We start from the raw sequence: 17,055 nt of genomic DNA on the forward strand, positions 1-17,055 counted from the left end.
GTTGCTGTAGGTGGGGCTCCTCCCCAGCTTTTCCATAGCAATGGCTGGTCAGCTGGTGTGCTTCAGTGCCTGATCAGGGAAGAAATGGCAGTCTGCTTATCACCATGAGAGGGTTTGGAGTTGCACTGCCACCCAAGGGTTTAGGGTGTCTGAAGTTCCTTAAAGTTCCCAGGCTGCTGGACTGAGTGTCCCAGGACAATTTTCTCCACCTGTTAAACCCTTGTCCCTTTAAAACTTTTAAAGCACCTGCTTTTCTTTGTCCCAGGGCAGCCAGCTATGGGAACCAACTTGCAGTGTTAATCTTGGATTTTGCTTTTCTGCTCCTCTAATATCCAGAGCACCATGCAATGTGTGTCTCTGCTCCTGGTGCAGATTACTAGGACTGGTTATTTAGCAGTCCTCTGCTTCCACTCCCTCCCCTCTCTGATTCTTTTCCTCCTGTGGGTGAGCTGGAGTTGGGGGAGTGCTCGGATCCTGCCAGGTCAGGGTTTTGTATCTTACCCTTTTTGTGAGATGCTGAGTTCTCGCAGATATAGATGTAGCCTGACTGGTGTACTGTATCTTCTGCTTACTCTTTTAGGAATAGTTGAATTATTTGCTATATTTTCAAAATATGTATGGTTTTGGGAGGAGATTTCCACCACCCTACACCCTACTCACGCTGCCATCTTGAGACTCTCATGGAAGTTTCTTATAAATTAAACATAGAGTTGTCATAAAACCTGGAAATCTCATTTCTAAGTGTTTACTCAAGTGAACTGAAAAGTTATCATCACACAAAATTTTATTCATAATCTCCAAAAAGTGGAAACAACCAAAATGTCCTTCAACAGGTAAATAGATAAGCAGTGGTACATCGTATAACAAAATGCTATTCAGTAATGTAAAGGAATGAGCTACTGATTCAAGCAATAATATTGCTTTTCCTTAACTGAAAGAAGAAGCCATATGCAAAAGGTTACACATTGTATTGTTCCATCAATACAGCACCATGGAAAAGCTGGAACAATTTGAGAAACAAAACAAAGTAGTATTGGATTCTAATCCAAAGTTTAAATAAAATGTCCAAGAGTCTATACTGATATAAATAAATAAATAAATTACACTATGGAAAGAAGAGAAAAAGAATAACTTTACAGTGGAGAAACTTTGCAAACAATACCTTAGCCAGATAATCAGCAGTGATATGCAGAGGGAAGAAAAAAATCCTTTCTCTACCATTTCTGGTTCTCTGGCTGGGGCCCTATCTGTTACACTGACAAAATATAGACCAGCAAGAGGAAAGGTATGCAAATTTATTTGTTGTTCAAAGTTTTACCTGGCACTAGGGAGAAAGAAACTTTATAGATAAGAGAAAATCCCTCCATAAGGAGGCTTTTATACATTTGGAAAAAATAGGATAAATTTAAAGAGAAGTAATAAGACAAAAAGAGAGGGATTTGAGTGGAAAACTGCAGAAGACAAATATATGGGAAGCTAATGATAGATTAAAGCTATTATAAAAGTTTGGGTAGGCTTTTTCAGTTCTGCCAAAAAACATAATTCAACTGAGTAAATTTTAAAGCTCTTGTTGGTTTATTCAATGATTCATGAATTGGGCATCATCCCATCTGGCAGACAGAAAAGAGCACTGAAGAGTAGTATAAAATAAAAGTATTTTATGGGAGGAAGCGGATGGGACAAGAAGGTTACTAACAAAAAGTGAATTATTTGTGGAAAGGTCACCTTCCTTTAGGGGACAACAGAGGCCTATCGGGCAGATTACCTTGCTAGTGTTGACCAGGGAATTCCACAATGACTGGTGTAAGATTCCACCTATGGGAGAGGTTGAAACTCTAATTAAATTAGTCATTTAGTCTCAGTTTAGTGACATGAGGTTAGCATGTGCCACTCCAATTTGGGCCTGTTGTTTCTTTTTTAACAGTGCCATCTCATTTCTGGTGAGAAGGTTGTTATTCCCTTTCAGGTAAGGAGTTAAGAAAAGGGATATCTTCACAAGGAGAATTTATGATCTTGTTATCAGGTAGGTGAGGGGAGGGCAGAAAGCTCATGCTGTGCCAGCTTTTCCTCAGTTGCCTTCAGCTCAAAATAATCCATATGCCAGTATGGCATATTTGGGTGTGGCTTATATCCGCTCTCCTTCATATGTCTTCTTGATGGCATGTAATCCTGCAATGACATGATGAGAACAGCAATTTACCTTAGTGGTCTTCTTCCCTCATACCCATAAACCAAGTCTAATTATTAGGAAGAACATCAGCTTATTTTCAATTGAGGGCCATTCTATAAAATGCCTAGCCAATATTCTTAAAAGTTGTCAAAGTCATGGATACAAGAGAAGTCAGAGAAACTGTCACACTATAAAGAAGCCTAGGAGACATGCCATCTAACTGGTACATAGTATCATAGATAGGATTCTGGAACAGACAAAATAAATAAGTGAAAAAACTGATAAAATTTGAATGAAGTCTGGAGTTTAGTGTTGACAAATGAACAATGGCAATGTAAAATGCTAACAACAGGATTAACTGGGTTAGGGGTAATGGCAACTCTATTATTTTAGTAACTTTTCTGCAACGTGTATATATATTTACAGTTTGTAGATATATAATACAAATATTCATCAATGTGTTTGATCTTCATAAAAATGAGGTACACTACATAATTGACCATTGATGTTTAAGGAAAATAAATTATTAGAGTGTACAATAATTAGAAAGAGTCAGGCTGCTTGGCACATAAATGGTCAAGGACAAGTCTCTTGTGAAAAGAAATGTTAGCGCACATGGTAGCAATTTCATTCAAACATAAGAGAAGCACAAGTAATATAGCATGTGGCACTACTCTTAAACAGGGATAAAAGTAATGTATTTTGGCAACTGGTGCAATGAGAATCTTTATTTGCATTATTTAGTGCTATCAATCTGATACATTTTTATTTCTCAAGATTTGAAGGCTTTAGCCCTTTGTGACATATTCTGGTGTAATTTGGAAGTTGTGCTGTAATCACAATATTTAAAAATTCACTTACTGAAATAAGTTTTGGAGATCACATGAAACTTGTGATAGTGAGGACAGAAATCATAAGTTAAAGTGCTCTGAAATTACCAATAAAAAATCATTATAAAAAAACAGCAGAATAGGACCAACAACACTCTTTGGCCATTTCATACTGTATATTTATGGCTTGATCAGTTTGGGAAACATAATAAAAAGCATTGTGATTATCTAATTATAAAGAAGGCAAACTATAATATGGTATCCAAAAACATCAATATATTAGAACAATTGAAGCCCATGAAATGATGTGCTTTAAACAGTCACATAAATTTTGTGTCCTACTATAAATAATTTATTTAACAGACAAAGTGCAGGAAAGGATTAAAGATGGCAGCATGAGAGAAAAGACAGAGACTTCCTCCTAAAACTGGATACAATTAGAAAATATAGTTGGTGCAACTAATCCTGAGAGAACAACAGGAATGAGGATGGCGCCAGACTGCACACACCTGTAGAAAAGAGAAGACCTCACCAAAAGGGGTAACATACCAGAGCTGTGGCTCTGTGGGACCCGAGCCCTTCCCCCACCCCAGCTCACTGGTGGGAGGAAGAGAAACGGAGCAGGGAGGGAGTGGAAGGCTTGGGACTGCTGAATACCTAGATCTGGAGATCTGTGCTGGGAGCACAAACCTATATCATGGAGCTTTCATCATACTCTTCTGATTACAGGGTTGGAAAGCTGGGACAGGTGGAGGTCCTGGGGAGACTGGGATTCCAGCTGCTTGTGGAAAGCAGGGATCCATCCAGCTGCTCTGGGAATAAAGCTTATATCTGTGTGCTTGGCCCACATGTTCAGGCAGTGGACACAGGCACAGCAGCTGGGAAGTGGGGAGCAGCTCTTTCCTCCCCCCAGGCACAAATACTGCTCCCCTACAACCCCCAATATTGCTTCAGGGGCTGAGCAGCTCCAGAATAGAGCTTCTGGACACTAGAGGGCGCCATATACAAATATGAAACATAAAAGGAAACTGGTACAGAGTAAAATTAATATAACTCCGGAGAAAGATTTAAATGACATGGACCTTATGACTCTTCCTGAAAGGGAGTTCAAAATAAAAATCATCAACATTCTAATGGAGGTACGGAAAGACATCCAAGAACTCAGGAATGAATTCAGGTCAGAGATCCAATCACTGAAGAGCACAATGGAGGGTATTAAAAGCAGTGTGGATATGGTGGAGGAGACGATAAATGAAATAGAAACTAGAGAAGAGGAATACAAAGAAGCTGAGGCACAGAGAGAAAAAAGGATCTCTAAGAATGAAAGAATATTGAAAGAACTGTGTGACCAATCGAAATGTAACAATATTTGCATTATAGGTATACCAGAAGAGAAAGTGTCTTTGAGGAGGTAGTTGCTGAAAACTTCCCCAGTCTGGGGAAGGTGATAGTCTCTCAGGACATGGAGATCCAAAGAACTCCCAACAGAAGGCACCCAAGGAAGACAACACCAAAACATACAGTAATAAAAATGTCAAAGATCAAGGATAAGGACAGACAATTAAAAGCAGCCAGAGAGAGAAATAAGATCACAAACAAAGGAAAGCCCATCAGGCTAACATCAGACTTCTCAGCAGAAACCTTACAGCCCAGAAGGGAGTGGCATGATGTAGTTAATGCCATGAAGCAGAAGGGCCTGGAACTAAGACTACTTTATCTGCAATATTATCATTCAAATTTGAAGGATGGATTAAACAATTTCCAGATAAGCAAAAGCTGAGAGAATTTACCTCCCACAAACTATCTCTACAGTCTATCTTGGACAGACTGCTATAGATGGAAGTATTCCTAAGGTTGAATAGCTGTCACCAGAGGTAATAAAACCACAGTAAAGAAAGTAGAACAGCTAATTACTAAGAACATTCAAAATTAAATTAACTATCCCCAAAGAAAATCAAGGGATAGACAAAAAGTACAGAATATGAAACTTAAAATATAAAGAACGGAGGAGGAAGAAAAAGGAGGAGAAAGAAAAAACCTTTAGATTGTGTTTGTAACAGCATACTAAGTGAGTTAAGTTAGACTCTTAGATAGTAAGGAAATTAACCTAGAACCTTTGCTGACCACGAATCTAATGCCTGCAATGATAATAAGTACATACCTATCAATAATCACCCTAAATCTAAATGGACTGAATGCACTAATCAAAAGACATAGAGTCACTGAATGGATAAAAAAACACGACCCATCTGTATGTGGCTTACAAGAGACTCACCTCAAATGCAAAGACTTGCACAGACTAAAAGTCAAGGGATGGAAAAAGATATTTCATGCAAACAACAGGGAGAAAAAAGCAGGTGTTGCAGTACTAGTATCAAACAAAATAGACATCAAAACAAATAAAGTAACAAGAGATAAAGAAGGACATTACATAATGATAAAGGGTTCAGTCCAACAAGAGGACATAACCATTATAAATATATATGCACCCAATACAGGAGCACAAGCATATGTGAAACAAATACTAACAGAATTAAAGGAGGAAATAGAATTCAATGCATTAGTTCTAGGAGACTTCAACATACCACTCACTCCAAAGAACAGATCCACCAGACAGAAAATAAGTAAGGACACAGAGGCACTAAACAACACACTAGAACTAGATGGACCTAATAGACATCTATAGAACTCTACATCCAAAAGAAACAGGATACACATTCTTCTCAAGAGCACATGGAACATTCTCCAGAATAGACCACACACTAGGCCACAAAAAGAGCCTCAGTAAATTCCAAAAGATTGAAATTCTACCAACAAACTTTTCAGACCACAAAGGTATAAAACTAGAAATAAATTGTACAAATAAAGCAAAAAGGCCCACAAACACATGGAGGCTTAACAACATGCTCCTTAAAAATCAATGGATCTACGACTAAATTAAAATAATGATCAAGCAATATATGGAAACAAATGACAACAATAACACAAAGCCCCAACTTCTGTGGGACGCAGCAAAAGCAGTCTTAAGAGGAAAGTATATAGCAATCCAGGCATATTTAAAGAAGGAAGAACAAACCCAAATGTATAGTCTAATGTCACAATTATCGAAATTGGAAAAAGAAGAATAAATGAGGCCTAAAATCAGCAGAAGGAGGGACATAATAAAGATCAGAGAAGAAATAAAAATATTGAGAATAAAACAATAGAAAAAAACAATGAAACCAAGAGCTGATTCTTTGAGAAAATAAACAAAATAGATAAGACTCTATCCAGACTTATTAAGAGAAAAAGAGAATAAACACACATCAACAGAATCATAAATGAGAAATGAAACATCATGACAGACCCCACAGAAATACAAAGAATTATTAGAGACTACTATGAAAACCTATACGGTAACAAGCTGGAAAACCTAGAAGAAATGGACAACTTCCTAGAAAAATACAAAATTGCAAGACAGACCAAGGAAAAAACAGAAAATCTAAACAGACCAATTACCAGCAATGAAATTGAATAAGTAATCAAAAAACTACCCAAGAACAAAACCCTCGGGCCAGAAGAATTTACCTCAGAATTTTATCAGACATACAGAGAAGATATAATACCCATTCTCCTTAAAGTGTTCCAAAAAATAGAAGAGAAGGGAATACTCCCAAACTCATTCTATGAAGCCAACATCACCCTAATACCAAAACCGGGAAGAGACCCCACCAAAAAAGAAAATTACAGACCAATATCCCTGATGAATGTAGATGCAAAAATACTCAACAAAATATTAGCAAACTGTTTTCAAAAATACATCAAAAGGATCAAACACTATGACCAAGTGGGATTCATCCCAGGGATGCAGGGATGGTACAACATTTGAAAATCCATAAACATCATCCACCACATCAACAAAAAGAAGGACAAAAACCACATGATCATCTCCATAGATGCTGAAAAAGCATTCAACAAAATTCAACATCCATTCATGATAAAAACTCTCAACAAAATGGGTGTAGATGGCAAGTACCCCAACATTATAAAGGCCATATATGATAAACCTACCATCAACATCATGCTGAACGGTGAGAAGCTGAAAGCTTTTCCTTTGAGATCGGGAACAAGACAGGGATGCCCACTCTCCCCACTGTTATTCAACATATTTCTGGAGGTCCTACCCATGGCAATTAGACAAAACAAAGAAATACAAGGAATCCAGATTGTTAAAGAAGAAGTTAAACTGCCACTATTTGCAGATGACATGATACTGTACATAAAAAACCCTAAAGACTCTACTCCAAAACTATTAGAACTGATATCAGAATACAGCAACGTTGCAGGATACAAAATTAACACACAGAAATCTGTATCTTTCCTATATACTAACAATGAACTAATAGAAAGATAAATCAGGAAAACAATTACATTCACAGTAGCATCAAAAAGAATGAAATACCTAGGAATAAACCTAACCAAGGAAGTGAAAGACCTATACCCTGAAAACTACCAGACACTCTTAAAAGATATTAAAGAGGACACTAGCAAATGGAAGCTCATACCATGCTCTTGACTAGGAAGAATTAATATCATCAAAATGGCCATCCTGCCCAAAGCAATATACAGATTTGATGCAATCCCTATCAAATTACCAAGAGCATTCTTCAATGAACTGGAACAAATAGTTTAAAAATTCATATGGATACACCAAAGAGCCCGAATAGTCAAAACAATCCTGAGAAGGAAGAATAAAGTGGGGGATCTCACTCCCCAACTTCAAGCTCTACTACAAAGCCACAGTAATCAAGACAATTTGGTACTGGCACAAGAACAGAGCAACAGACCAGTGGAACAGAATCCAAACATTAACCCGAACATATATGGCCTATTAATATTTGATAAAGCAGCCATGGGCATACAATGGGGAAATGACAGTCCCTTCAACAGATGCTGCTGGCAAATCTGGACAGCTACATGTAAGAGAATGAAACTGGATCACTGTGTAATCCCATACACAAAGTAAATTTGGATCAAAGACCTGAATGTAAGTCATGAAACCATAAAACTCTTAGAAAAAAACATAGGCAAAAATCTCTTGGACATAAACATGAGCAACTTCTTCATGATCATATCTCCCCAGGTAAGGGAAACAAAAGCAAATATGAACAAGTGGGACTATATGAAGCTGAAAAGCTTCTGTACAGCAAAGGACACCATCAGTAGAACAAAAAGATGCCCTACAGTATGGGAGAATATATTCAAAAATGACAGATCCGAATGCAATTCATCAAACAAAAAGCAAATAATCCAATTAAAAAAATGGGCAGAGGAGCTGAACAGACACTTCTCCAAAGAAGAAATTCAGATGGCCAATAGATACATGAAAAGATGCTCCACATTGCTAGTCATCAGAGAAATGCAAATTAAAACCACAATGAGATATTACCTCACACCAGTAAGTATCACCACCATCCAAAAGACAAATAACAACAAATGTTGGCAAGGTTGTGGAGAAAGGGGAACCCTCCTACACTGCTGGTGGGAATGTAAGTTAGTTCAACCATTGTGGAAAGCAGTATGGAGGTTCCTCTAAAAGCTCAAAATAGACATACCATTTGACCCAGGAATTCCACTTCTAGGAATTTACCCTCAGAATGCAGCAGTCCAGTTTGAAAAAGACAGATGCACCCCTATGTTTATCGCAGCACTATTTACAATAGCCAAGAAATGGAATCAACCTAAGTGTCCATCAGTAGATGAATGGATAAATAAGATGTGGTACATATACACAATGGAATATTATTCAGCCTTAAGAAGAAAACAAATCCTACCATTTGCAACAACATGGATGGAGCTAGAGGGTATTGTACTCAGTGAAATAAGCCAGGTTGGAAAAGACAAGTACCAAAAGATTTCACTCATATGTGGAGTACAAGAACAAAGAAAAACTGAAGGAACAAAACAGCAGCAGAATCACAGAACCCATGAATGGACTAACAGTTACCAAAGGGAAAGGGATGGGGGAGGATGGGTGGGAAGGGAGGAATAAGGGCATGGAAAAAGAAAGGGGTCCTTACGATTTGCATGTATAATATAGGGGGGTGACATAGGGAGGGATGTGCAACACAGAGAAGACAAGTAGTGATTCTATAGCATCTTACTACGCTGATGGACAGTGACTGTAATGGGGTTTGTCGGGGGGACTGGTTGGAGGGGGGAGTCTAGTAAATATAATGTTCTTCAAAAAAAAAAAAGGACCAGAGGATCAACATCCTTAACAGACCTACTTGTGCCTATAATAACTTCCAAGAGTGTGCTCGGCCTTTGTGAGTTCTGATCTAGCTACTACAGAGGGTGAACAGTATCCCTAACAACTGGAATTGTGTGGCAATTGATGTGATTTGTCTTGCATCTGCCGCCAATTGATTGTGTGGCTTTTGAAAGTTGCCTTATCTCTCTGATACTCAGATTCCTCCTCTGTAAAATGGGAATGATACTGTCTACTTCTCAGGGTTTTTGAAAGGCTCAAGCAGAGTAGTGCTGTGATAGTGTTTTGAAAGGCATAAAGGGTTATAAACTGAAATATGGTAAAAAAAAACAAAAGGACTCTAAGGAGGCTTTATTTTTGTTTATAGATTCCCAAGAGGTAATCCCACCCCCTTCTTGCCTGTATGCAGGGAGGATGCTCCCAACACTGCTTCTTGATAAACCACTGTTTTTAAAAGACCTTGAAGGTCTGTCACCTGCCTGCAGTCACTTACCCCTTTACCTTTTTTTTTACTTAATTATTTTCTACTTTTGGTCACAGATGCATTTCAGGGAAGGTAGGTTTTTTATAATTAATGTACATCTGATATGCACATCATTTTCACCTAACATTTCTGAAATTGAAACACCTATCATAATCAATGGCATCTTACCATTGCTATTGGCCAGATAGTGGTCAGGGGTGAACTTGATTAATGCCCAGGCATATGTGAACTTGGTTATTATTTCCTGCTGTGTGACTGAACTGCTGCAAACTGTCACTGTGTCCATCAACAAACCATTTAACAACCATTTGGGTAAGGAACATGAGTCCTGCTTGCTGATATCTGTTGACACCTTCTGGTAAGATCAGCTACCAGAATGGGAAGCAAGGGGGTGGAATAATATCCTGAAGACAGTCATGGAGCACTCGTTGAGGAAATGCTGCATCCCTAATGCTCGTGGGGGCAGGGAGGACAGATGGTGTGGAAACAGGTAGCAACTACTCTTGGTTGAAAAGTGATTTAGAAGAGTTGGCCTTGGAATGGAAGATGTTTTAGGAATACATTAACCGGTTTATTTGTCCATGTTTCCCTTTTTACACAGGAGTGATATGCAATAAATGTCTGAGAAAGCTCTTTCAATAAGTATAAAATAAAAAGTCTAAGTGATAAATGGGTCACAATTTATATGGCAGCATGATTTTTCCATTCTTAGTGAGATGTAAAATGATGGTGTATTTTGTAATTGATGGTATCTTACAATCTATGAATTATGAGAGTAGTACTTAGATTATACCTGAGATTTTAAAACATGGCCCTTGTAAATGAATAATAAATAAATAAATAAATAAATAAATAAATAAATAAAAGACAGTGCAAATTGGTGCATCTAAAGGGAATAAATTTTGATTTGAGAAGAAAGTCACATGTAAGGACCAATAAAACCACCTTATTAGACTGTGAGTGTGTGTATGTGTGTGTACAATATATTATGAGCAGGTTTACTTTTCATTAAACAGCTTCACAGTATGATGTAAAACATTTTTATACACCTAAGATGTGAATATTCAAACCTAGATTTGGGCTTATGATATTGCATATGTGCTCCTTGTTTTATAGTTAAATATGAGTCTAAAAAGAAAGCAAATCATATTAAATAGAAAATGTTTTAGCTCCAAATTTCCAGTTCCCTTTTGAAATAACCAGGAAAATAAAATCTTCCTCAGTAATGACTGATTGTAGCAATTATAAATGTAATTGAGGCAATTGTTTTCATAATCTCCACAGACTCCTCTCAGCAAATCACATAATAAAGACAACTACACATGCTGGCAATGTGCAGGTCATTCAGAAAAAGCTGATCATTTTTGTTTGTTTCGATCTTAAAGTAATTACTTTGTTCCTGCATTTTACTTTATCTATATAGGGAGCTGAACATTTTACCTCAAGAAAAGATTTGCTACAAAAATAAAAGTTAAAAACAAAGCATCCATTAGATATAGTCTAGATTGGCTAATTTTCTTAAGTCTAACACAGTGCCATTATCCTAATATATAAATATTATCCTGTGTTTGTTAGCAATCATGGCCAACTGAGATTATTTCTACTCATTATTTATGTAATTAAAACAAGAGTATTTAAATGACTATAGCTTCCACAGTTGATCAATATAATACAATTCAAATATACAAGGTTGTACACAAAAAGACTAGGTATACATTATTACATATGCATATTACTTTTCACTTGGATAAGCATGGCTGACAATTCTAATCATGTAGCAGTATATTGAATTAAACATACTTTATCAAGAGGCAATGCTGATTTTCTGAAATCATTTACTGGAATGATTTGTCCCTAAGTTATGTGACAGATTCTTTTCCTTTCATTTTTACTAGTGCTAACATGCTTCACTTTGTTGCTTTGCCTTGTTAGAATTCATGTTTACGTTTTTCTGACAATTAATGGCAGTGAAGGGATCTCTATCCACAGGTGTTGTTCTAAATGGGTTTACTGGTGTTTTTCCCCTCTACACTTCAACTTATACTTCTTAAAACTTAAACTTTTACTTTAAACAGGATATCTCACACTTCTTACATATGTCTTATACTTCTTAAACAGGATAAAACCTTTGAAAATGTATAGAAACATCCATCACCTTGGGAAATGTAGTAGTGATCTAGGTACTTGCTGCCAAATTTTAGCAGAGTTGGTAATGATTGGGTGAGCTAGCTGGTAAGTTAGGGTCATTCTGATGCTTAATTAGCATTGGTAGCTATAGCAATTTGGAAGTTTTTCTTTCACATACTCCACAACATCGTCTTTAGGCCAATGTTTATAATCACATTAGCAGTTCTTGTAAAAATAAACTGATCGGCTTTAATTTTTTTTTTTTTTTGCAGTGCTGTGATTTCAAATAATAATAACTGTTGTAAAGTAGTAATTGCCTTACATATGAACCTGGCTTAATTAAAAGATGCAAATAGTCTTGTGACTGCTTATTTCTATTAAACATTATGTGATCTTCCTCTGAACACTATATTTGTATCCAAAGCAGCTTGCAGGGATGAAATTCTCATATTAAGCATAGCCATTTGATATTGTCAAAAAAAACACCAGAATCAATTTTCCCTTTATATTCATGAAGTCACAAAAAGCTTAAAAGAGTTGTTTTTTTCTTATGCTTTTTGTTTATCATATGTCCATTCTTTTCTACTTTTCCAAATATCTGATATTCTGTGTGTATTTTGTTGTTTTGTTGTTTATTTGGTTTCTCTCGACTGCAGCTGAATCAAACGTTCTGTAATATTAGAAATTTGAGCCCTTTGTTTTCATGGGCCCATGAAAAAGAATCCATTTTGTCCATCATTAGGCTGGTCCACTCAGGATGTAAAAGGTTAACTGTCAAGAGGTTGTGGATTTTATGAACTGAATACCGGAATTCTAAAACCAGAAAACTTGCCTCTAGTTCAATTCAGTATGCATCCACACAGCCACTTTTTTTTTTTTAAGGCTTTAGTTGCAAGGAATAGGTATACTAAAGCTGGAGCAGGTAAAGAGGAGCTTATTGTGAAGGCCTGGCAGAGCAAGAATATTTATAGAATCTCATGTATATCCAAAAATTCAAGAAAGATCATCTGGCTTTAAAGCTTTATCAGAGACCTCTAAAGTATGAATGTTGTTACAAGTACAGGTTCAAGATCAAAATTGCTCACTGCTAATTCTAGGCTCAATCACTGATTTAGGAGTTTGATTTTAGGCAAATTATTTAAAGTCTCAAAAATTTTTTCAGTTTCAAAATGAGAATGATAATAACTACCCTGTAGAGATGTGGTAAGGATTAAATGAGATTATTTATGTTGCTAAATTCTTTTCATGATAGATTTAGTACTTGGTAAATGCTAACTATCATTATTACTGAAATCATGTGTTTGCTTCTTTCAGCCCCACTACAGAATGCCAAAATTTTCAGTACTTCTAATTGTGAGAGATAATTTATTCATTTATATGCATCATAGCTATATGGGAGCAGTTTCTTACCCCAGGATATGGCATTGCTTGCCAGACAACCTGCAGGTGACCCATCCTTGACTACATTTAGTTGCTGCTGGAAGAACAGTCACATGATATGAAAATTGCTGCCTAGGCAACACAGAGACTTGAGATAGTGAGACTTCCCTACCTAAAATGGAGATGTGGGGATAGCAGGCAATAATTGATGGCATCACAGAAGTAATATAATTACTTTTATCAAATGGTGGAAATCTATAATATTTAATCTCCCAACATTAGAACAATAAAAAAAGAGGTATCTTGAGAACAAAGAGGTGAAAAATAAGCACATGATCTTTTAGGGGAGCAGTGATTTAAGAAGCTCTATGAAACACAGAGATTTTGCTATTGCTTTCATGAAGGGACAGTGGGGCTGAGAACATATTGTAAAGCATCTTGAATGCCAAACCAAAATATCTGAATAAAGATTTCTTATTAATGATTTAGTTTATTTCTAATCTTTATGAATAATTTTCTCCCAGTTTTTAGAGTTGTTATCTACCAGCAAGTGAAGATATATTTAACTGTGTAGTAGCCAACATTATCAAAGATCTGTTTTTGACAGAGTGGTCAGTTCACTGCTTGAATTCTTACTTCACTCATTTCCTGGGAAGGTAGCATTAGGAGAGATTCTTAACCTCTCTTTGTATTTCATACAGACTGTTTGTATTTCACTATTCATGAATACACAAAAGGCTGTCCACAGGGAGTCTGACTTGTATTGGAAATTGAGTAAAATTGGTTAAAATGGTGGGTATTTAAAGAAAATATGCAAAAAAATTAAAAAACAACCAGTGTTGAAAAATAATAATATACATTTTATGTTTGTAGTTTTGACTTGGTAAGCATAAGCAGTATGTTATGTTGTTTCAGAACAAATAGGAATTATTTTTGTTCTAAACAAAACATCTAAATCAAGAGGGAAAGGGAAACGATACTATTTTTTCAAAATATCTACCATTCAGATAGGAAGAAAGAAATCTCCCTTTCTGATCTACTCAGAATGTAAAACTTACAGAATGCAAAATACATTGCCCTAGATGGTACTTCTAGTATGTGTTAGAGAGCTTCTACTTTGTAGTTCCAAGAAGTTTCTTCTTTTTGTTTTTTCCCCCTTGGGTAAATAGTGATAGAAGAAAAGATAATATTTCCCAAATGCAGTATGTTTAGATAGGGATCAGTCTCAATATATATATTGCTTGCTTACAAGGTCCATTGACAGCCTTTAGAATATGGATAACAGATCAGAGCACCAAATGTGTTTGAAAATCTTTATCTGTGACAAACATGATATATAAACCTTAGAATCACCAGCTTATTGAATCAAAGTCTCTGCACCCTATTCTCTATTTCAACGTTCTGATGCCATATTCTCTTTTATTAAATACTACTTTGTTATCTTTTCTTACACCTTTATAATAGATTTTGAATTAGTTTGCATTTGCACTGCAATTTCATGTCAGGTCAGGAGTAATAGTCTTTCACTTAAACTGTAAAACTGAATCCCAAAAAGTTAAAATAATGAGTCACTTTCCACATTGAGCTAAAGTGACTTTATTACTACCACAGTGATTATTAAAACATCAGTATTCCATTAATTAGGATTTTAGTGACCCCAATTCTTGACTATTCATTCTTATTTTTCTCTCATTAAAAGCTCTTTTATGGAAAGGTATTTTTCCTGTTGCAATCAAGAAGGTGAGATAATATCAAAAGCATTTCTGTTATTTCATTATATTGGGTTAACAAGATGACTATTTCACAGCACGACAAAGGTGCATAATAAAGTACTTGTCAATGTCATTCTTAATAATTTACTCCTGCATCTCAGTTTTATGAATTATGTTTCCCTTTGAACTATTTCTGAGGTTTTCTTCTAATTTTACCTTCATGTTTAATTGATACTGTTTCATTCAGCCTTTACCAGAAGTCCAGTCAATGCTGTTCGCTTCTTATAATTGTTTTATTATTTAAACAAGCTGTAGTTAAAAATGCTGCTCTTTAGTGTCTATTTCAATTAGTTCAGTCTCCTCACCCTGGTCCCTTAGCCACCTGGCGTTGGCTTTCACTCTGACTTTGTACTCTGTCCATTCATGTCAAAAACAGCCTGTATCAATTTACCTTTTCTTTTTTTTACTTTGCAATTTCTACAGTTTAGAAAGTGCAATTTTCTTTCTGATAATGAAAATAAAAGCATGAATCATGGAATAATAGGAATTATGGATATGTTCTTCCAATAAAGGATTTCCCTTCCAATAAGGAAGGGAAAATAAGGAGGGAGTATTCTATTATACATCTTGTAAACAACGTATTTCTCTATAAATGAGAAATAAGAGCAGATCACCATGCTGTAAAAAGTACTAATGGTAATACAACAAAATTTCCATGCAAAATGTATCTCAGGTTAAAAAATTAAGTTACAAAGTAGTTCCCAATTGGACAAAAAAAAAAGGCTGTCATTTGGCTTAAAAACAAACAAAAAAAAGGGTTGTTTCAGGCAGCAAATTAGATTACCAGGTAACTGCTTAATAAGTACAACCAGATTTGTTAAAATTGAGTCAAACTACAGAACTTTGTTCTGAATATCTATGTGTACTATGTGTACAAGAACTTGAAGCCTTTCATATAGATTTTTAAAAGACATCATAAATTCCAAAGGGGATTACTACTACATAGAGATTTCTAATAATCTTTATTCAAGATATATACAAGGGTGCACATGTATACACAGTGCTTTGGACATTGATCTACAGTGCCAGAATTCCACTAGGCCTGGATGAGGAAAATTTTACCCAGGGTCTGAGTAAAAAAGTTAGTTTTTAAGAATGCTGAGCCTTTAGACTCTGTAAGCTCAAGTTTCTGGAGCTGGAAAATTTCTAGTTTGCCAGTCTGCCACTTATGCTCTATGATAATCCTCTTCTACTTGCATTACCCTAGTTAAGTCTATGTAGAACCTTCAGAATTTTTTCACATAAACAACCATATCAAAAATAACCTACAAACACATTGTATATGGAATATCCAGCATGCCATTTAGAATAATAGAAATCAGACCACAAAGTGTGAGTATATGTGTGTATGTGCATACTAGATTAAAATCTAATATCAAAATACCATCATATGTGTGTATTGATATTTCTTAACCCCAAAGACATTTTTAGAAATTGAGCAGAATTTCTTTTTACAAACACATTTGTTGGGATTTTTTATGTAAGGATTGGCATTTTCCTTTTTACTAGTTCATTGAGTTCCTAAATAAGAGAAGTTACTGTTGGTTGACTATAGCACTATAATTGAGGTTATGTTCTTTATTGAAGAATAACATATTCAGGTTCCTCATTATTGTGTCTGTGTGTTGTTAGTATTAAAAATGTGAAGGGCAAATTCATATGGCTATCAATCCAGAGATCTTTTTAACTAGAAATGATTATTTGACCAGTAGTTGTTGAAGTAAATGAAACCGAATTGCTTCCTCCTAAAAGTTCTTAAATCCCTACAGTGACAAATCTAAAAGTCAAAACATATTTATATGCACAAAAGAATTTTAAGAAAATTCTCAGTTTCTGCAAAGAATGGAATATTACTTGGTTCCCACAATCACCTTTACTCCTTTTTCTCTGTATGCATGTGTGTGTTTTTTCCTTTCTAGGAAGTTTCATGTGGGAAGTTACTCCACACACACTCTAATTTTACTACCATTTTTTGTAACAATACTCCTCAGAATAACTATTCTCTCTTTTTTCTCCTTTAAATCAAGTCTTACTCTTCCTTT

Source organism: Manis javanica, chromosome X, assembly GCF_040802235.1.
Source record: "Manis javanica isolate MJ-LG chromosome X, MJ_LKY, whole genome shotgun sequence".
Lineage (NCBI taxonomy): Eukaryota > Metazoa > Chordata > Mammalia > Pholidota > Manidae > Manis > Manis javanica.